At 41.6% G+C, this 22126-nt stretch overlaps 1 protein-coding gene and 1 long non-coding RNA gene across 9 annotated transcripts in view; one reads left to right on the top strand and one right to left on the bottom strand.

Moving 5' to 3' along the window:
* Positions 1 to 10531, bottom strand: part of PLCB4 (phospholipase C beta 4) — a 207716-nt gene extending 197185 nt beyond the window's left edge. For 4 of the 7 annotated variants that reach the window (XM_035320049.1, XM_035320048.1, XM_035320052.1 and 1 more), the window contains exon 1: positions 10366 to 10531. The gene's annotated coding sequence lies outside the window, so the exon portion shown is untranslated. Of the gene's footprint in view, positions 1 to 8430; positions 8586 to 10365 lie in introns of all 7 variants that reach the window. The other 3 variants (XM_035320050.1, XM_035320051.1, XM_035320054.1) reach the window with 1 other exon arrangement.
* Positions 10532 to 10679: 148 nt separating this feature from the next.
* Positions 10680 to 22126, top strand: part of LOC118163464 — a 68308-nt gene continuing 56861 nt past the window's right edge. For both annotated transcript variants that reach the window (XR_004749068.1, XR_004749067.1), the window contains exons 1-2: positions 10680 to 12073; positions 20495 to 20563. This is a non-coding gene — a long non-coding RNA (uncharacterized LOC118163464). The remainder of the gene's footprint in view (positions 12074 to 20494; positions 20564 to 22126) is intronic.

Raw genomic sequence — 22126 nt, 5'->3', positions numbered from 1 at the left:
AACGTTAAAATTTATATACCCTGCTTCTTATGAGCTCTCGAAAGATCATCTCACCAATCCTTACCTCATGGGCTTTGCTCAGAATGAGCTGTGCTGAGAACAGAACAAATCACATCTCCAGTCATGTACCCCTTTTCTCTATTATTATTTTCCCTTTTAACAATGAAAAATAGACAAGTAAACACAAACAGTTTTGGCCTATAAGACCTGCAGCTGCAGAAACCTGGCAGTGAAGGGATTACAATTAAGAGAACAGATAAATTGGAACAGCCTTCTAAGAGACTTCTTAGCTGAGGCACAAAGTGATTTGGAAATGAATACAAGGCTCACATTGACTTAGGTTACATGGTTGTAACACGCACATTTTGTCAATAGACCTTGCTGAACATAAAGAGACAACTTGGGTTAAAAGTTTTGTTTCAGTCATTAAGAAACATGCTAATTACCAGCTGAACTGCAGACTATACAGCTAAGCAAAATGTGACCCGTCAAAGACTTTAAGACAACGTTCTTCAATTTCTAAAAAACTGAGAGGTTATGATACTTTGAAGAGACGGAAAGAAAAAAGATTTGTCCACTTTTAGTAATTTTTACATAAAAATTACTGTGTTTTAAAAACAACTATGAATTATCTTTCCTTCAACTTCTACAAAAGGGAAAAAAACAGGAATTTATTTGTATTTCATCTATAGAGAAGCACCTTATTTTTTTAGTGAAATTAGTTGGTTTCTTAGTTATTGAGGGATTCCATGAAATTTTGAGGGCTTATGAAATTAAGCAATATTACCAGAAAGCCATTATAGCTTAAATTACCAATTATTTTTAAGGAAGAGATGTACCTTACATAACAAATACCGTAGGTTTACAAGGTACCACCTTTTAGATATAAAGTTTTAAAGCTCTTAAAAAAACTGACATCTTGCTGTGATAATTAGTACCTCTAAAATTTGAAGAAAGGCTTTGCCTTCCATCTGAGAGCTGTGGAAACCAACACCTTCATGATCCAAGTTATGGCTAAAGTTTCAAATTAGTCATGAAGGTCTTTATTGTACTTAAGCACCACTAAAAGGCAGGAGCTATTCTTTTAGGTACCAGCCTTTATTAAGAGAATGGAAAAAAATGAAGTAATTCAAAACTAAACCTATGAAAACATAATGTAATTTTACATTGTTAGATTTTTTTTTGTATTGTGTCTTGTAAAAAAAAAATCCATTAAAAATGGAAGAAAGAAAGTTAAGTGAAAATACACAGACCATTCTCACAGTCAGTTACGGTGGTATGGAGCCAACTTCTCAGAACTGTGTAATGTAATAGTTAATACAGCAATGTAATTCGCTGTTATTTCTACCTGTGAATTTCAAGATATGTTTTTCATTTTTTAAGAGTCATAAAGTAATCTCCACATTGCTCAGCACCTGAATCATGGAAAACTACTCACCGTATCAATCGTTTGATGATTCAAAATTACCTGAAGAACTACCTGTATTTCTTTCTGCATAATTTCAGATCAAGTTAATAGAGGTTTTTAACATAGCATGCATCTGAGAGCTGGTATTATATCTTTGTTTTCACAACATTCAACCTCAATTGTTCTGGGGGATTGGGGGAGGTGGTTATGCTAAATTAAAGCGAGCAGTATCTCATCAAGGATAAAATAGAAGCATAACCATGATGAGAACTGTGAAGATTACAGGGCACTATTTAAGCAAGCATAACTAAAACAAATATATATAAATTGAGCGTGTACTTATTGACAGGTTGAGTCAATTTAGAAAACTAAAGTGCTACAAAGATCCTCAGCAGCTAAGCTCACAGTTTGGTGTGTTGTTGTTCTTTTTAAATTACCCTACTTTACACCAACTCACAGCTACTCATGTAAGTATTGCTTTCATCTCAAATGTTTTTTTTTGTTTGTTTGTTTTTTTAAATACAAGAGAAGTTTAAAAAATAAATTTATAGCAAAGAATTACTACAAACATATACTTTCTATTCCCCCACATTTAGGATTACATTTGCATTACACAAGGCGTTTAGCTCATCATAGCAAGTTGTTAGAAACTAGCACAAGGATCTAAGCAAAATCTGGAAAGTACTATTTACCTACCATTTTCAAAAAACAAACAAGAAAACAAAACCACCAACTGAATAAGCAAACTGGTGATCTGTTACCATAGCCGAGAACAACAACAGGTTAATTTTTCTGGGGCTGCAATTTAGTGAAAGGAACAACACTGAAAGTGAAGATGCAGCAGATAAATGGCGACTGAGGTTTTACACACAACCTGGACTAGCTGATAAAAGTTTAAGTCGTGAGCTGTGATTCCTGTATTAATCACAATTTGCAGTGCAGACTTCATTAATAAAAATTCTTGTAAATGAACTTAAGCAGACTAGCAGAAATTAAGATTTATACCTTCCATCCCAATTGAACGAAAACACGCAGTAGGAACAGCAACACTCAACACAACTCTGTAGTAATAATGTTCATAACACTTAAAAGAGAAAAACAAAATGCAGAAAATTGATACAGCTGTTTCTTTTTCCTGTCCATCTAAGTGCCTATACGTCTTTACTACCAGTTCACTGAAGAGAACTACAGTGATCATCAGCCATCTTTCTTTTCCAAAGTAAATGTTTACTAACAGCTAAATCTGCACAGAGACGTTTGGGGTACTCACTCCTACGCACACAATCCAGACACCCGTTCACAAAAGTACCAGTACAGGTTACCAAGGTCATCAGCAGTACATCAACTTTTTAATTGGATTTGCCTCAGAGACAGTTAAATGCCATATGCTACTTCCAAGGTGTCAGTCTTAATTAACTCAACAAGGGATGAGACGGCAAAAACTCACATAAAAGCAGTACAAATACTTCTTCCATTACCTACACAAAGGCCAATTTAGCTGCAAGACATTTTCTTGTCTAAAGATACATACACGAAACAGCACACAGTTACAAACCACTGTTATATGACTTCAAGTTAACCTTATGCTCTCATTAGGATATCTCAAAGGAGACCGTTCTATCATATACCACCTGTTGGGCAGGCTAGGCATGTGTGCACATTCCGCTACTTTCAGTCTGCGAAGGAGGTAGGGCAGGGGTTGAAGAAAAGTAACAAAAAAACATGGGGCCAAACACACATAACGTTTTAGGATGCAGCCAAGTAGATGAGGTGAGCAGTGTTAAATGAACGATACATGAATGCAGGGAAGCAGTAACCTGTACGATTAAAAAGCTGCCGATTTTGTTCTCACCTGGGCAAAGGCTTTCTAAGGAGTTACTTCTGTTCCGTGCCACCTGCTATAGTCACAGGTAAACAAAAAGCCTGTGTGCGTTTCATAGCTGAAAACCAGCACATCAGCAAAAACAACAGCCAGACTGCTAGATATTGCCAGATGTGGAGGGTTTGGAAGCAAGTGCTGTATTGGTTCAACCGAGGCAGAAAGAGATTACAAGACCAACAGACCACAGGGGAAACATGACACAAAGGCTACCTCTCCTAGCTTCAGAGCAAGCAGAAATAACTACAGCTGCTGTGCAGGGCAGAATATGGCACTACCACCTCTCCAGGATAATGAGCAGCAGCTGACTCTCTTCCCCACTCAGGCTGCCCTGTCTGAGCCCTCAGTTATTCTCCCAGGTTGCAGCTCTGCTGTCTCCTCCATACCCCCACCTTCTGCTTCAGCATGGGAATTCACCAATCAAAGCAGATAGCTGCATCATGTGAGGGATAGCAGACAGGCTGAGGGAATTTCCGAGAGCTCCCCTGCACCTGCAGCATACACGGATGCGGGAGATTTCCAATGTGAAAATTACAAGCTGAGCCACGATGTCAAAATACTCACATTAGCTGCAACTAACAGCTCTTATGCCAGACTGCAGCACCTCATTTGCAAGCTGCTCTGATATACCTGCAATCACATTCCATCTTCCCTTGTTGTTTAGCATATGACAATTATTCCGAGGCATATTTTGTAGAGAAGTGGTACACAAATAACAGACTGTAAAACCAGAAAAAATCATTACTCAGTCTATTCTTTGCTGGTGTCGGGCATGCAGTACAGTTCTCTGCATCCAGCAGAGAGTCCAATTAATCTGCACCAACCCTCACGAGCTATATCTGGAAGGAAAAAAAAAAAAAAAATTAAATCATGCAACAGCCTTACAGTCTGCCTTGCAGTCAAGGTTTAGGAACAATACATAGTCTGTTTGATCAGCAGACCTTGCCACACAACCTCTCCTTTCACAGAAATATGCTCCATTATAATTTCTGCAAACAAACCTACCTTGAGGTCCTCAGCCCCTCCCCCTTCTTCTTCAAAACCACTGTTCCTTCCCTGATCACAGTCCCTCATAGAAGTGATTATACCAATTCTGTTTGGTTCAATAAATCACGTCAGCCTAGTCAGAGCAACCATTCCATGACTCCACTTCATACATCCCAATATGTCATTTATCTTCTATTTCCACTCACTTTTTTGAGAGGAACTCTGGATGAATTAGAGTAATGTGTCCTTATTGTGCCTAAGAGCAACTTGCATGAAGGTATTAATATTGAAAATTGAAACAAACAAACAAAACTTTCATCCTAATTTGAGTATTTCAAAACAAGTAGGCTCTTACTGTAGCTGTTAATTCCGTTTCCTCCCTATGTTTCTCTTTAGCAGCAACAGCAACAATATAGATGTCTAAAGCTTGTGATAAGGACAAGCGTCTTGGATCCAGAACATAGCCTCAACTAAGAGGAAAGTAGATTAAAAAAAATGTGCAAAAGATCATGCAGCAAGTTTAGCGCATACAGCAGCAGGAATAATGAATGTCACCACCATGTCAGGTAGGAAAACCAAAAAACAGATGTGAGAGAGACAGCAAGTTCAAGTACAGGAAAGAAGAGTGATAGAGGAGGAGGGAGAAAAAATAAAAATAAATAAAAAAATCTCTTAGTTTGGGAATGAAGGCCTAAAAGATCAAGGTGAAAAATTACCACTTTGACATGAGAAGCTCTTTCATCCAACTTATCTTGTTCAAAACCACAGCTTACATTTCACAGGCCTTCCTTATTATTTCCCACAACATCACATTGTTCACAGGATCTTGGAAACTAGATTGCTGGAATCCAAGAGATGTTTCTTACTAACCTTTTAAGTCCTTACTCTATTTGCTCCCTTTGTTAGTCACTAACCTCCTGACTGCTCACTTCTAGTCTGCAGGAAGATGTGTGCCTAAGTTCAGTATAGATGTCGTTAGAAATCCATCTACAAGTTCAAGAATAATGTGCTCTTCAATACCTTTATCATACCGATTTCCTCCTTACCAAAATGCACACAAATGTGGATATAGTTGCATATCCAGCTTTCTCAGATGGCACGATAGACCAGGTATAAAATGTTTTTATACAGCTCTGATAGGTGGATTAAATCTGTATATTTTTCCTCTTCATATTTTCATATCGTATTTCATTAAAAACACAAGCAAAGGCCAAGATTACAATATTTCAAATAAATGAATGATCTATCAATATAACATCTTAATAGGAACAGTGCATGCAATCTGAACAGTTACTCTTGAACATAACCTTGAACCTACACCTTAACAGATCTTCTTGTGGTCATCCAAAGTTATCTCACAAAGAAAGTCAGAATTTGAGAGCCCAAAGTCAACTGAATAGAATCAACTTTTCCCAAACCTAGGAGCTGTGAACTCAGCTGCCTAGAGCTCCAAGTTATTGTTACTGGTTAAAGAAACAAGCTCTTGATTTGAGAAAAGAACAAGCCCTTAATTGTCCAAGCATAGAGTTTCATCATCATGGTAGTAAAATAATAGCTTCCATGGGAAATGAAAAATAAGACCAAAACTTTAGATATATGCAGCTGCCAATCACCTACTTAAACCACGTTTCTTAACAAGTAGAAGCAAGAGGAGAGATGCAACATTGAATTTGCTGGTTATGGAGCAGAACTTGTATCAGAGAGCACGCAGCAATTGCAGAAAGTCAGATTATGGATTCACCTCCTCATTCAATGAGTTGGTCACAACACAGGAGAAGTAAAACCTCTCCACCCCCATAGCTACGAGCTGTGTGATCTCTGCTGTCCCACAACCAGCTCTTAGCAATTGGTGGGATAGGATCAATACAAGTAGCTGGCAATGGAAGAGAGCAGGAAGCCACAGAGAGGTCAAAGTAAGGGCCCAAGTGGCCACAGAAACCTAAGTGGTGAAAGAGGCAAGCGGCTTTACCTAGCTAGAGACCTTGTAGTTTTTCCTTTTCATGAGCAGCCTAACCTTTCCCTTTACGGCAGCCTAGCCTTTCAGTGACACCTGCACTGAACCCTGGCACAGGTCTCCTTGCACAGAGAAGACAGACTGGTGCTTCTTAGAACGTCAAAGGTAAAACAAAGCTTTACAACCACTGGCAAATACCATTCATCAAAGCCTAGTAACATAGCAAACAGACCAGTATGACTGTGTAACAGTCTGCCTGATGGCTGGGCTCTTCAGTAGAAGAGAGTTTTGTTTCATTCCTTCCTTCTCCAGAAATCAGCCTTTTGCTGTTGCCTGGGTGCAGATTTAATGAGTTTTTCATTGAGTGGATGATACCTAGATATTGCACCATCCTATTAACAGCAGTAACAGCCTCACTGGAGAATGGCTTCTCTAGACAAACTGACAAAAGAAACCACAGCACCTCACTACCTCACATAAGGCTGATATAGGTCTTCAAAAGGAGGGAACATAAGTATTGGTTTTCCTCCAAGATCCCAGCAGCAACATCCTCACAGGTATAAGATCAGCTCAACATGTAGAAGGCGGCTGCTGGAAAGGAATCTCTGAAGCTGTAATAGTGCTGCTCTGTCTATTTTCTGTGCCTCACATAAGCGCCCGGAATCATAATGTTCTGAAAGTACAGAGTCCTGGCATTAACACTACGAGAACAGCTGTGAAAGGGCCATCCTGATACTCCTAGTCAAGTTGTGGCTCTGTTCTATGCACTAAAATATATCAGTACATCCTTCTGGAACCTGGGAGTTATTGCTAGGCATTGTTAGACATTGAGCCATTCTGGAACTGTTGTCTTCCACAGCTTCATAAATCTCTCTATATTTAGAAAATTTCCAGAAACCTCTACCTTAAAGAGATGGGTAAGGAAGAGTGAGATAGATTTTTACAGCTTAATGTTCACAGAGCGAGAGCATAAGCAAAGCAGGCCCCTTAACATCAAAGCGTAATATTGTTGGTTTTTATATCGGCATTGCATATATTCAAACCCACTGGAGGTCATATATTTGTGCAAATACAAGTCCAATACCACACATCAAAGTCAAGCCTACACATACTTTTAGTGCAGCAGCAAGAGTACCACAAAGCCTGCTCCCAAAAAGTCCCACTGTATAAAATTCATCTGAGCCTTTGATGCATGCACTTAAGTCATTTTGTTGTGATAGTACTACGAGTCTCTCATAAAAGTAAAATGTCCTAAACAGTATAATAATAAAAATAAACGCCAACAAAAAAACACCAACAAAAAACATTTGCAGGGTTAATGTGTCATAAATATCTCCATCACGTACAACCTCTGATGACATTAAAGAGTCTTCCCAGAACTGTACATATAACACATCTTGCAAAATCAGTAAATGAACTCAAGCTATCAAGTTTGCAATATTCGAAGCGGCACAATGCACCTATTTATTAGAGAATGGAACTAAGCCCAGGCTACTCATTAGCCACCCTGCAAAAAATGCTTATTCAACCTTTCGTAATGATTCCCACCAACAACCAGCCAGAGATTTTATGAATTGGAAAATTTCACTTCTAAACTAGTTTCCAACAATTTTCTGAGTCTAATGGGAGAAATGATTAAAACTACAAAGGAAACCAGTCTTCTCCAAAAAATCAATGAGGTATCAATTTTTGTAACTAGTCGCTCGTAGGTGAAATGCCTGGATTAAGTTTTTGTTCTAATTTTTAAAATTCCGATAAGCCCTTTTCTCTGCCCCTTTTCTCCCTTTCAACTGGAAAAGGGATTAATTCAATTTTAAGGGAAATATGAAAGCAGTGGTCTCAGACTTCATTCTTCTGCAAGTTACGAACAGGAAGGAACAGCAATTGAGCTGTTAAAACCAGCAAGGAAAAGTAAACCACAAAACAATGCAAGTAGACCACTAAAAGTGACAAGTTAAAAAATGAACAAGAAAGACAAAATAAGTAAACTCACAAAGTATGGAAATTATAATCCTAGAAGTTTTCAACATATCGTATGCAAATGTTGCAAAAATAAAGTCATAAATTCCTACAAAGCTGTAATAAATATTTGACAGACTAACAACATAGCCCCAAGTTCATCATCGCAGCCAGATATTACTGGAACAAATGGCCAAGTCTGCAACAGAAGTCAGCAGCATATACCAAGCCAAAACAACTCACCATTATTTTAGAAAAATGGGAAAGCTGAACACAACCAGTGATTTTGGGTGGCACATAACAAGAAGGTATTTCCTCTGTCAGTAAGGGAAATTCATATGAAATCTCTCTTTCCCCCTTTTGGTTTTTACCTCTTCCCTCTTAAGGTTCTTTATTCCCTGCACAGTAAGAAAAAGCAGAGTGTACGTTATACATAAATTCATGACAGAAAAAACTGTTTTAGAACAAAGCTGCTCTGCGTGGGTGCATGTCTATAAAATAATAGGCATTGTTACTCTACCATGTACATATCCACATCCAGCAATCAAATCAGATCCTAAAATTTTATTTTGACAGCTACATGCAGTTATATTCTCACCAGAGGTTTAACTTTCACATTAATACCTGGTTTTTAGTGCTATCATCAAGAGATGAATCAAAACTGACATTTGAAGCTAGAGTGGTATTAATAGGTGGGAAAGGAATTCTCAACCCTGAAAACTGTAATTTATTTTAATTACTTTACAAAGTTACCAGTTGCAGAGAGGAATAAGTCTCTTCCCAACTCACATTAAGGAATCGTCTCTGTGTAATACAAAATCACTCAGCTCTACATAACAATAATTATTTTGTGGAACACACAAATATTAGATACCCTTCATCTGGAAAAAAGCCTGTAAATACTATCGATGTTACACTTTGACAAGTTAGAGAAAATACTGTCAGCTTGCTACAACTCAAGTAAACAACAGAATACAGCCACCAACACAAGCATGTTATGAAAGAATCTGCTCCATCCTTTTGCAGAATCAGAAATGCAACGTTTTCTCCACGCTCCACGTCAGCTCTGTGTATTAATTTGAGAATTCCACAGCGCAACATCACGTGAAGCTTGAAAGCCCAGACATTATTTAAGCATTATGAGAGCGCTTCACACTTGAATATAGATTTATGCTGTGCAAGACTTGGATTCCGGGTAGTCCTCACTGCCAGTCTTTCTTATGGATGCATCCCCATGGGCACTTTAATGTTATATAAATTCTCTCAGAGATAAAGATTATTTGATAACTTTCCAAAATCAGTCCCCTTCGAGAAAGCATTACCTAACAAAGACACATCAGATTTCCGGGCTTCTACTACATGCTAGCATAAAAGAATACCTGCCGTTTATTTTCAGATATTCAGTAAAGAAGAGCAAGTCTGGCTAACTGTAGCTGGAAAGGATAAACAGCATTAAGTAACAGGTGTCTGACCGCACATATTTCAAAGCCATGCATCAAACAGGGTGCACAGCCTTGGTGGCAAAAGGAAACATTGTTTTGCACCTGGCTTTGGAAGTTACCATTGAGCAAGTGGCTTCAAAAGCCTGAATCTACTTCACACACACACACAGGCAACCCAGGCACTCATATCCCCATAGACCTTTCATTTCATCTAGAAGAAAACAAACAAAAACCTTCAAAGGTGAGCCTTCTTCCAAGAAGGAGGAAGGAAAAAAAAAAAAAAAAAAAAAAAAAAAAAAGGAAAGAAAGAAACCACCACAAGAAAGTTATACTTAACTCCACAGAAACATTTGTCAAACCGCCCAGCCCTGACAAAATCCGGATGCTCTGAAGGAACTACGGCGAGCTGCACAGCTGGCAGCGAGGATGAGGAGGGGAAGCGCCCCCACGCACACCGCGACAGCCACACGCCGGGCTCCGGGACCGGGGACCGAGGCTGAAGGGACCCGGGGGGGATCCGAGGGGGACCGGGGGAGCCGCCCCGGGCGGAGCGGGGAGCCCAAGGTTAGGGCCCGGGATGGGCACAGCCGCTGCTGAGGAAGGACGCGGTGCTGCTACCGGCACCCCAACGGTCACCCTCCAACGGCCACCCCTTAACGGTCGCCCCCTCAGCGGTCGCCCCCCAACGGTCGCTCCCCAACAGCCGCCGCGCGCGGAGTCCGCCGCCGCCTTTTACCTCAGCCGCGCTGCGCAGGGTGGCCGCGGCCGCGCCGAGGCGCCAACCTCCTCCTTCCTCCTCCTCCGCACACTATGCTTGTGTGAGTGTGTGCAACCCGCCCGCCTCGGAGCGGCGGCTCCCGGCTCCTCCTCCTCCCTTCCCTTTTTTCCCTTTTTCCTCCTCCTCCTCCTCCCCCGCCCGGCGGCCCCCTCAGCCTCCGCAGCGCGGAGGAGGGCGGCAGGGAAGAGGGAACCCCAGTGCGGCTTGGGCCGGCCCGGCCGCGATCCACCGCCGCCCCCCCCCCCCCCTTCCTCTTCCTCCTCCTCCTCCTCCTCCTCGTCCTTCTCCTTCTCCTCCTCCTCCTCCTCCAACGCCCAGGGCCGCGGGCAGCGCATGGCAAGTGACGCCGGGCTGTGTTTTGTCCCCGTGTCACCCACGCGGCTGTGTCTGGCCATGCCCCCGCACCGTGTTTACTACGGGGTTATTAAGGGTGTGGAAGAAACCCCCTCCTCCCCCCCGACCCGCCACCGGTCGGGCCTTTGTAGAGTTTGGCGCAGCAGGCGCTGCTGGGGAGAAAAAGGATTGTTTCAGAGGTGGCTGGAGGGTTCCCCAGTTCTCTCAGGTTGACAGGAAAATGAGGCTTACCAACCCCAAAAGAGGCAGGAGACGACTGTCTTGAGTCCAGAAATGCTCTTCAAAGAAAGGGGCAAAAGCCCCTTTTTGCTCCTTTGTGAAAATCTCAGGGCCTGGCAGTGCCTTAAATCGTGCTGTGAGGTCAGCTGCCTTTTTTTTTTTTCTTTCCAATTTTTGTGTCCAAATTACAGTTCGACTACTTGAGGTTTTTTTTGAAGCGAGCAGCAGCTGAGCTTGCTTGCCCTGCATTGAGCCTCCTGTAAGTGCACATGTGGTCAAGAGTGTGGGATTCCCTCTCCACATACCAGCCAGCCAGCCCTCTCACAGCTAGCAATTGACTGAAAACCACTGCTGCAGTGTTGTCCACGTAACACCCTGTCCCTTGGGCTGCTGTTGTTGTGTGCCTGGTCTCAATTTTCTCTCTCTCCTCTGGCCTTATGTGAGAAGTCTTTGCCTCCACATCAAGAAAAAACATAAACACCCACAAAGACAAACAAAGTGCTGAGTTTTACAGCCGAAGCAGGTTCCCTGTCTGTTTTATCCTACAGCTCGCCCTCTTGGACTTTATTGTTGGTAAACTGCCAAGTTTGGCCACCTGGGGCTTCCAGCCTGGCTACCCCAAAGTTCCAGCAGCACCAGGAGCTGGTGACAGCACTCAGGAGTAAGGAAGGGCAGCCAGCCATGGCTGTAGAAATTACCTGGGATAAACTGAGGAAGCAGTGGAGAAAAAGATGAACCAAGCGGAGCAAAATCAACATAATTTTCTTGACTGTCATAAGGGTGTGGAATTGCCATGAAGTACCCCCCAGCCTGGTAACATAGTGCCCAGAGCTTCCACGGGCAAATGACAACGTTTATATTATGCTGTACCATAAACTATGAAAATCTAGCTTGGAACAAGAGCCCTGTTGGCGCTAGGTGCTATACCAGGATGTGATAAAAATTATTCTGCCTCTAAGAGCTGACACGGTGCTCCTGGAGCTGCCATGGAGAAGTGAAGAGGTGATGGGAACAACAGCAATGACGACATGTGATTTCAGGGACTGCCTGTCAGCACAGCAGGCCTTCCAACTGAGGGGTTTCTGTAATTGAGGTAAGTGTTATTTTCAGCAGATGTTCTTATTTGCTTATGTCTACTCAATTAGAAATTCCTCACAGGCATGGTGGTGGATGCAGGTCTTTAGCAATATATGAAGGGGAGCAAGCCTGCAGCTAAGGCTTAGGCAGGGCGTGTCATGCAAAAGGAAGAGCATGGAGGAAATGACAAAAGAACCAGAATGAGAAGCACATGAGCTGGATGGAGGCCAGTATCACTGGCAGGGGTAACGGGATCAAGTTAACACATAAGATGTAGGAGCAGTGATTATATCCATTAAGTCTAGAAGGCATCAGCTTGAATGTGAAATAGACTTAGGGCTAGCAAAGAGGTCTTTGTGTTTCTGGAAGTATTGGTTCCTTAGTAACTGAAATGGACACATTTGTTGGTATACTTATGAAGGTATATGAAAACTTTGTATCTTTTTCACTGCTGTTGTTTTGCTATTGGGCTGCATGTGAGTTAGTTATTATAAAAGACAAAAGTAGTAATTACTATTATTTTAATTCCAGTGAGGATTAACGGCTTACTCACTAGCAAATACTGTTTGACTCTCACTAGGAATCCCTGCATGGTTTGAGTTCAGACCTCCAGAGGTTGTAATGGCTGTAAGCATAGATACTATTATTCTGGTTCATAATGCTGTCTGGTGCTTTTCATTATTTATCTCTTTCACCCCCAAAATGGCTTCTACATGATGATACTCCATCACTGACCTTTATATGGCTGTCTGCCAGTGCAAGGGGATTTTATTCCAGGATAAAATTCAGGCCTATTGTCTTCGTTTTTGTGTTTTTTAAAAGTTTTAGCAAAATACAAGGACTTGAAATGTTTGTACAAGTAGTAGCATCTCAGAATTAGTGAAAATAGAGTTTCTGTACAAAAAAAAAAAAAAAAAAAAAAAAAACTTGCTTTGTTTTTACATCATCTTTCCCTTTCCAATGTCATCTCCATGACCTGATGTCTCTCATTCAGTGAAAGACAGGCAGTCTTCAAAACAGTCATCAGGACTAGCTCTACAAGAAAACTAGAGATACTGACAATGGCAATTTTAACAGCAAGTGAACTTCACATTAAAAGGTCTTTAAAGTTGTAGGAAATAAGGCCATAGGGAGGGTCTGGGACTCCCCATGCAGCCTTAAGTGGTAGGGTCAGGCCACTGAATATCAATTTCCATGTTGCAATTTTCATTATTTTCATTGTGCTACGTCTCTGTTTACAGACTTGAACTTATAAACACACTGCAACTGATGACACTTTCATCCTTGCTTCACTGATATCCACCTGGCTTCAGCAGCACTTTCAAGGAATTGGAAGAAAAAAATCACTGTAACTAAGCCACTGAGGAATGAGGTGGGAGTGCATCTGAGAACCTCAGATTTTACAGCTAGTTCTTAGGTTGACTTGCTGTGGACAAGATACAGCTATTCCATTTCTCTTTCTTCCTGGCAAAATATTGACATTTCCTTCACTAAGAGTGCATGGAAATACAGAACACTGTTTGTCAGTTAAGGCTTTATAAATAGTACATATAAAATATGTGAATGCTAACGATTACATCCTGGTGGCTTAGAACAAAGATTTAGGAAAAGACAAACAGTGCTAACAATTCACATCAATTAAAAGCAAAATGGCACAGGGAACTCGGAAAAAAAATCTAAGCTCTGAAATGATTAGCTGAAACACACAGAATTTAATACAGTTTTCTCCATTAGAAGTAACCAGCCAGATCACCTGATTGTGTTGGCTAAAAACTATATCTGTCCTCAGAGGAGCTAGCTCAATCTGAAAACTTACTTCCAAAGACATTGCTTGAAAAGTTGGTATCACAGAATCACAGAATTTCAAGGTTGGAAGAGACCTCAAGATCATCAAGTCCAACCTCTGACCTAACACTAACAGTCCCCACTAAACCATATCCCTAAGCTCTACATCTAAACGTCTTTTAAAGACCTCCAGGGATGGTGACTCCACCACTTCCCTGGGCAGCCCGTTCCAGTGTCTAACCACCCTTTCGGTAAAGAAGTCCAACATCCAACCTAAAACTCCCCTGGTGCAACTTAAGCCCATTCCCCCTCATCCTGTCACCAGGCACGTGGGAGAACAGACCAACCCCCACCTCGCTACAGCCTCCCTTCAGGTACCTGTAGAGAGCGATAAGGTCACCCCTGAGCCTCCTCTTCTCCAGGCTGAACAAGCCCAGCTCCCTCAGCCGCTCCTCGTAAGACTTGTTCTCCAGGCCCCTCACCAGTTTGGTAGCCCTTCTCTGGACTCGCTCAAGCACCTCCCTGTCCTTCTTGTAGCGAGGGGCCCAAAACTGAACGACGGTACTCGAGGTGCGGCCTCACCAGAGCCGAGTACAGGGGGACGATCACCTCCCTGGCCCTGCTGGTCACACTGTTTCTTATACAGTCCAGGATGCTGTTGGCCTTCTTGGCCACCTGAGCACACTGCTGGCTCATATTCAGCCGACTATCAACCATCACTCCCAGGTCCTTCTCTGCCTGGCAGCTCTCCAACCACTCATCTCCCAGCCTGTAGCTCTGCTTGGGGTTATTGTGCCCCAGGTGCAGGACCCAGCACTTGGCCTTGTTGAACTTCATGCAGTTGACCTCGGCCCATCGGTCCAGCCTCTCCAGATCCTCCTGCAGAGCCTTCCTACCCTCGAGCAGATCGACACACGTACCTAACTTGGTGTCATCTGCAAACTTACTGAGGGTGCACTCAATGCCCTCATCCAGATCATCAATGAAGATATTGAAGAGGACCGGCCCCAGCACCAAGCCCTGGGGAACGCCACTAGTGACTGGCCTCCAACTGGTAATGTCACTTGAATCTTTCACTTCTATTTCTTACCTGATAAAAGGGTGCAGGACACTTTACATTCACAAGTTCACTATGTATGAGAATATCCACACAAAGGAGCTTATTCTGCATTTTATTTTCAGGTTGTCTTAAGATTTTCGTTGGACATCTCCATGCTTATTGATTGAAAGTATGTAGTAGTTATAGAAATGGGATAGGTGTTTCAAGCTCGAACGTGGAAAATTCAGTAAGAATGTTGATGCTGCAGGTCTCCTCCATTAGCTCACAGTCAGATGAGTTCTGATGTAGCCCACGTTAATATATTATGCACTGTACTTCCTACCCATTTATACCACCTCCTGATCTGACTTAATTTCTTTGCTTCTATGCCTGGATGATCCTAGTAAAAATACATTGACAAAAATACTAAGGAACCCATCATCTGCATAACAAAGCACAGTTATAAAATACTTCAATAAATGCTCCCTTTGCAGCTCTTACTTTGATCATATGGATAGATACCACAGGGCTCTGACACAAGTCAGCTCAGAGCTAGCAACACAAGGCATTTTTTCCCCAGTCACAGTCCTTAGTGCAAGCTCAAGAGGACGTTCATGATCTTTTTTAACCCTCATCTTCTGTCATCCTGCACATTGCACAAAAACTGTTTCCTGTGCTACAGGTAGTATGTCTCTATAGACTTTTGGAGCAGACTGCTCTGACTGTGCTTAGAGCTTACTGGAAACTGCATTAGGATGATGCTCAAGCTAATATTCCTCATGATACAGCTTATTACCCTGGGCTCAATGCTGTGTGCAGTAGCTACAGTGCTTGTAGCTACATGGCTTCTGCTCTGCACACTCCCCTGGGAGGACTTTGTTGCTTCTTCTGCCAAAAGGCTCTGTCCAACGTGTTATCATCTGCCACTAATAGTACCATGGTTGATATTGATGGGTAGAATTTTGGTCTAAGGTAAGTCAATAGCAAAGCATCCACTTATATCAGTGTTTGTGTGGTTTTTTTTTTTTTTTTTTTTTTAAGTCTTACATTGCAGCCAAGTTCACACATCTTTAATGCAAAAGGCAATCCAATAGTTATTCAACAGGCAAATTGCAGATTGAAGCAAAAATACATTGATTTTTAATCTTCCAAAAAATGGCGGGGCAAATAATTGTGGTTAAAAGTTTTTGTTTGGTTGTGTTTTTTTTTGCTGCTTCTTCATAACTCTTTCTTGAACATTGCTGAACCATTTCATTGCAGCCTCAGGCAGACATCAAGCTTAGAATAATTTAGTCAGGACAGTTAAAATCCTGGCAAAATATCAAAATTGCTAGGCAGTTTTAACTGTAGATGCGACTACCAGTTCCCCCTTGTAAAATCTTGGCTACTCAAATATTTGGTTAGGTAGGACACAGCTCAGTGAAAGATTCTCTGGAAGCTTCCCTTTTTTTGCAGGATATTTTTCATGAGACCATTCACTTTCCACATCTGTAAATACCATGCTGTTCCTGACCAATCATTTGTATCAACTATGTTAGCTTTGTGTTGTAGACCTATACCCCACAAAACGATTGGATTAAAATAAAAAAAGCCAAGGTTGCCTTATTAAACATTAGCTCCGTTGACAAGCAGGATCTCCTCCAGTATCTGATCCTTGACTCATTACAAAAATAAGATTATATCTGATAATTCAGAAGGACTGTTAGCTTCTTCTTAGGCTTTTCAGGAAACTAGACACACACAAAGATGTGTTAATAGGAATGACTGAGAACAAGAAATGTTTTTCTTCTGCCTACAACATAGGCAGAATGCACTGCAGGTACTGCAATTATTTTTGAGGTCTTACTGAATGGAGTGAATATTACCACTCAAAAGTGTGATAGGGTATCTACTCAGAATACTCAGTCTCCTCATTGTATTGTGATATATTTGTCTTCAGTCCTGGACTCCGGGTCCTCTGAATGCAGCAGGACAGAAACATGTGGCTGGAGGAGAGTTGCTCCAGAAGCTGGATAATGCAGCAGAGAGGAAAACAGAGCTTTCATGATAATGCCGTTAATAAGATTGTGTTTTTCCATTTGGACATTAGAAGGAAGGGGTTGAATTTCTTTGCCCTTTTTAATGACAAAAAAAAAATAGTGTTGAACAACAGTTTTTGAATCTTAAGATACCAGTACCTACACCTTCTTATTTCTCTTTAGTGTCTTAAGAAAAGCAAAGCCCCACTGCCCCCAAACGTTTTTGAGAGGGCAAGAAAACACACATTTCAAATCAAGCTGACTTCCGCCTAAGCATTTAGGCTAGCTGAAGGTGTTGGGCATTGCACGCAAATAAATTCTAAGAGTATCAACGCAATCACTGCTTAAACAACAGTATGTAGTATTACAAATAACGGATCAAAAATAAAGAAAAACAAGCAGATTACATAAAAACGACTTGTTGGAATTTATAAAGGAAACCATATTAATTAACTGTAAGAAATCTATGCTTACTCAGTTCTCTACTATAAGTATTGATGAAAAATGCAAGGAGTTTTCAGTTTGGAATTTTTGAGGTGGAAGAAAGAATTCAACCATAAAGAGAAAAAAAAAAAAAAGAGTCCAACTCACCAATTCATAAATTCTTCTTGTTGATTTGGAGTTTAGCAGTTGACCATCCTCTCTTTTCAGTCCCATCAAGTGTTATTCAACACCAAGTACTCTAATATCTCAATGCGTGTGAGTGGTTTATAAAAGTGGAAGTAAATTCCCCATCAATATATTTAAATTGAAAATAAGGGAAGGTTTTTTGGTAGCCATATGTTGGGCACAGTGAAGACTGGAGACCCTTTTTTTTTGTTGTTTTAAGCTTATGTCATGGATTATATGACAGTGCATGCAATAGAAGGTCCCTTCCAGTCCTATGTAAACATTTCCTACATCTTCCTAGATTTTCCTGTAAGTTTTCTAGGAAGCGACTTAACTAGTAACATTACTTTATGTATCCCTCCTATTGACATACCTTCCTGTTCTTTCTTTTCCAGGACTTAAATTGTCTTCTCTTTCTCAAAACTTCTGACAAACTGCGGCATGATATCATCAGTCTTACTAAAGTACAGCCAACCTTGATGTCATCTTCATCTTATATATATTATTTGTGCAATGCAAGTCCACATGCATGCAGAGTACCTAGGGGCTTTCCATACTGCACCAGTGTCAGAGATCCCTTGAAAGTAACATTGTGTGATCAGATTGTGATTCTGCACAGAAGAGCAAACAAAAATCAAATTGGCAAATTGTCTGAATAGCTTTGATACTTCAATTCTGCTGCTTGCCATATTTTTCGTCCGGTACTTCTGCAAAAAGTCTGACATCAAATGAACTCGGTTGTCTTTCCTCCCCACCCTGGGCAGATGTGTAAACCCACTGGGAGTCAGCCAAATGTGTTTTGTATGACAGCAAGTGTGCGTTGATCACCTCGCCTGACAGTGACAAAACACAAGGCCATCTGCTGGCAAAGAGGGATGATGGGAAGGACAGCGCAGGTACCTGCATGTCAGAGAGGGCTGAGTATGTTAATGCCACCCACTGCTGAACCATCTGCAGGTTATTGCATGATAGTGACTTGACGGACAGTGGCTAATTAAAAAGGAGTCCACATCCACTGTGCAGGCTTAAGTGCATCTCCTCCAGCTAGGCTGTTATTTATCTCTTCACCTTATTTTCAGCATTTATATTTAATTCATATACTGGTGGTGACACACCGCAGGAGTCCACAAAGGCAGAAGACAGCAGCTGCTTGAGCCTCAAAGGAACTGTCTTTTGGCAATAAACCTGAGGAGCAAACATCAAACCACACTTTGGTAGGTACAGAACAGGTTGGTCACTTGAATACTTATGCATGTGCTCACTGTGGGGTGGGTTACTTACCAGGTAGGGACAGCAAGAATGTGGCATTAATGCAACAGCAGTAGCGTCATTTCCCAGTGGGGAACAGTGGGGCAGGGGTTACAGGTCTCTTTTGAGGGACCTCTTTGACAGCAGTGCAGGATGGACAGCCCCTGGGTCTCCTGAACACATTGGGCTCATATTAAGGAACTGCAGTTACCTGCTTCCTTTTTGCCATGAATAGTTGCCATTTCCTCCTGTTCTTGAATAATTAAGCTACAGATTAATAATTCAGAGTGATTTGTCTAATATCTGGTGTTGAACAGGGATTGACTCTCTGCAGCAACACACAATGGTTAATGCTCTTGCTGATCCCAGGGGTATTCCCCCCCTTTTTTTTAAAAAAAAAAAAAGAAAAAAAAAACTAGAAGGACACCAGCGGTTTCTTTTTCGGCTCTCTTCTCTACGTTAATGCTGCCCTTAACGCTGTATCTTGAGGTATAGTAACCAACCTGTCCTTGCTGAAGAGTGGGGAGTAATCTCTATCATCGGGCCAGTGATGAAATGACTTCCTTCTAACATCACATGGACAATAATCTGCATGAGAAATGAGATGTGGTGTTCTTACTAGCAGTATCAGTTAGTCATGCCATAGGAAGGCTGTGGCTTTCTCTTCAGGCTGCATAACAAGATCTTATCTCCTGGCCCTTAAGAGCTGACACTGGATGGGTTTGAAGGAGCCTGAGAGAGGCTCTTGTTGCAGACAGAAGGAGCTGAGATGCAAATGATGGTTCCTACTTCTCTCAAGTATAGATCCATTGTCAGAGGCACATCTCCAGTCTTTGTCCCTACCATTGCCTCAGAGGTATGTGCTTCCCCTGCATTTACAGGGCAAGACCTTTTCCTGTGAGCCAACTTGATCCCTGGTTGAACAGAGAGTGCAAGACGCTGCCTGAAGTAAAAACTCAGCATTGCTAGCCTCAGAACATGTTCAAAATAGCTGCTAAGAAGCACTGCTTGTGTTTCCTCCATGTCAGCCCCCACTCCTCCTCAATTCCCTTTCCACCATCTGCTACTACTGCATTCACCCCCTCCAGACAGCCCACCACAGACTTTGCCCCCCCTTTTCTTCTGCACCAGGAGGGGAAGGGACTCTGCTTGTGGAGCAGTATGTCTGCCCCAGGAGCACAGAGGGATTCGCCGGAGCACAGCCAGGCACACACCAGCTGCCTCCCTTCTCCAAGCACTGCCAGGAGCAAGGAAGGCACATATCAAGTCACCTAGCCTCAGCTGAAGCTGGGGACAGAGTACAGGGGATGCTAAGTGAGTGAATTTGGGCAAATAAGTTATCGGTGCAATTTTACCAGTTTCACCAATTCGGCCAAGGATGACTTTGGTCCAAGGAGACAGTAAGAGTATAGCACTTGAAGGAGTTCAGAGCCTGGGAATCAGTCCCACACCCTACACTGACAGCGCCACACACACCCCACAACATTAGCTCAACAATTGCTCATCTTCAGTTCTCTAACTCAGTAGCATCACTCTTCAGATTAAAACCTTAATGAGTTCTTGCCAAGTTCTTGTAGTCACACCAAATTTCCTAATTGAAACATGTTTTGAAGCTCCAGAGAAAAAACGTACATCAGTGAGAACCAGCCATCTGGAAAGCTTTGGAGTCTTTTTTTGCTCATTTGTTTGTTTGCAATTCATCTACTACAGTACTGTAAGTGTAATTTTTTTTTAATAGGTTACAGCATGAGTTTTGACTACCAGATGAAAGCACAACTCTTGCAGGGATAATTCACTACTACAAAAGGTAAGTGATTTCCAAATGATGAATGAGGTTTGTGATTACACCAAGGTATCATCCATACCATTATGACCTGCTACTTCCTGACGCTGTTTGTGCAATGGTTGACAGTAATGTCATTTTTCTCCTGCCTCCTCCCAGCTTGTAAGCAAGAAGTAGGGTCCTGAACTTAAGGTAGAAAGGAAGAGATAGAAGCAACCTCACCACATGTGAGGTATTAAAAAAAAATATTGGTCAAAACACCAGAAAAGAGTGGTTGGCTGAGGGGAGTATTTTATGCTGTCCTTTTTACATCAAGTTTCAGTCTGCTCTGAAGAACTAAGAAGGGTGGAAATGTACATTTCAAAATGAAAACAAGGAGTCAGTCTGTCAGCTGTCAATACAGGAGAAGTATCAGTTGTTCCCAGAGAGTTAGACGGGGAAAAATGCTAAAATTTGGGAGGCATTAGTATGGATTACAGAGGTTGTAGATCCCATGAAAGGGGTGCAGTACTAAAGGCATTTGGCCCATATTGTTTTGTGGCTCATGGGCATAAGTGCTTATAGGGCGACAGGGGGATGAGGCAGCTGGAAGCTGGAAAACCATCTGAGAGATGGAGCTCCACCACAATCTGCCATGGTGAACTGGCTCCTGTCCCAGGCACCCCATGAGACCAAGGGGATTACAGTCACGAAGACAGCATTTTAGCTAATGAGATTGCAAGGCACTCTTAGTGTAGAGAAAGAAAAGCTTAAAATACCAAATAATCCTTGTGTTCCTGAAGAAAAACTTCAGGTGATTTCTTTTGAATGTGATGCAGCTACATAGTAAGTCCATAGAGTAAAACATTGATACTGATTCCAGTGAAGTCCAATATAGCATAATAGCCACATGTAACTGCATAATATAGTTGAATAATATAATAACTAATATAGTTGAAGTTATTCCACATACAGGTGGACAGCTGTAAAAAACATCATTTCTAGGTTGCCCATTAGAGGCCAGAAAATGTTGCTATTTAGTATCTCTTGTGAGGTCAGTGCTTCTGTAAATCTAGGTTTTGACTAAGAAAACCTATGTTATTTTAAATTATAAATACAAAATGCCTCCTAAAATAAAAAATATCCTTTAGAACATACCATGATCCCAGCCTGGGTGTATTATGTATTTCATATTACAGTATGTGACAGCTCTGCCTTTGTACAAAATTAAAACTGCTTTAAGTGATTAGGTTATTCCTTCCATGTTCACACCTTTGTTTTTAATTATTTATCCTTGCTGACATCAGTTTATCATATTATTCATTTCTTGATACAAGTCTATAGGTGTTGTGTAATTCTATTTAAAGAAAACAGGATGAAAAATGGATTTGTAGAGTGTGATTTGATTTCCAAAAGAACTCCCCCATTTTTCAGTGTCTTCAGTGTCAGCCCTGCCAACATCAGGCATGGTGGACAAGGCCTAAAGTGGGAAAGTGGGAGACTAGAGTAGAGCTGCAAGGTAGATTGCTTCTCAGGGCTGCCAATTGTTAAATAAAATCACACGACATGATACAGATATTCAAGGAAAAGCAATAGCATTTTTTAGAA

This window comes from Oxyura jamaicensis, chromosome 3 (assembly GCF_011077185.1).
Source record: "Oxyura jamaicensis isolate SHBP4307 breed ruddy duck chromosome 3, BPBGC_Ojam_1.0, whole genome shotgun sequence".
In the NCBI taxonomy this organism is placed as follows: domain Eukaryota; kingdom Metazoa; phylum Chordata; class Aves; order Anseriformes; family Anatidae; genus Oxyura; species Oxyura jamaicensis.
The sequence above is the reverse complement of the archived record's forward strand: the minus strand, read 5'-3'. Positions and strand labels throughout refer to the sequence as shown.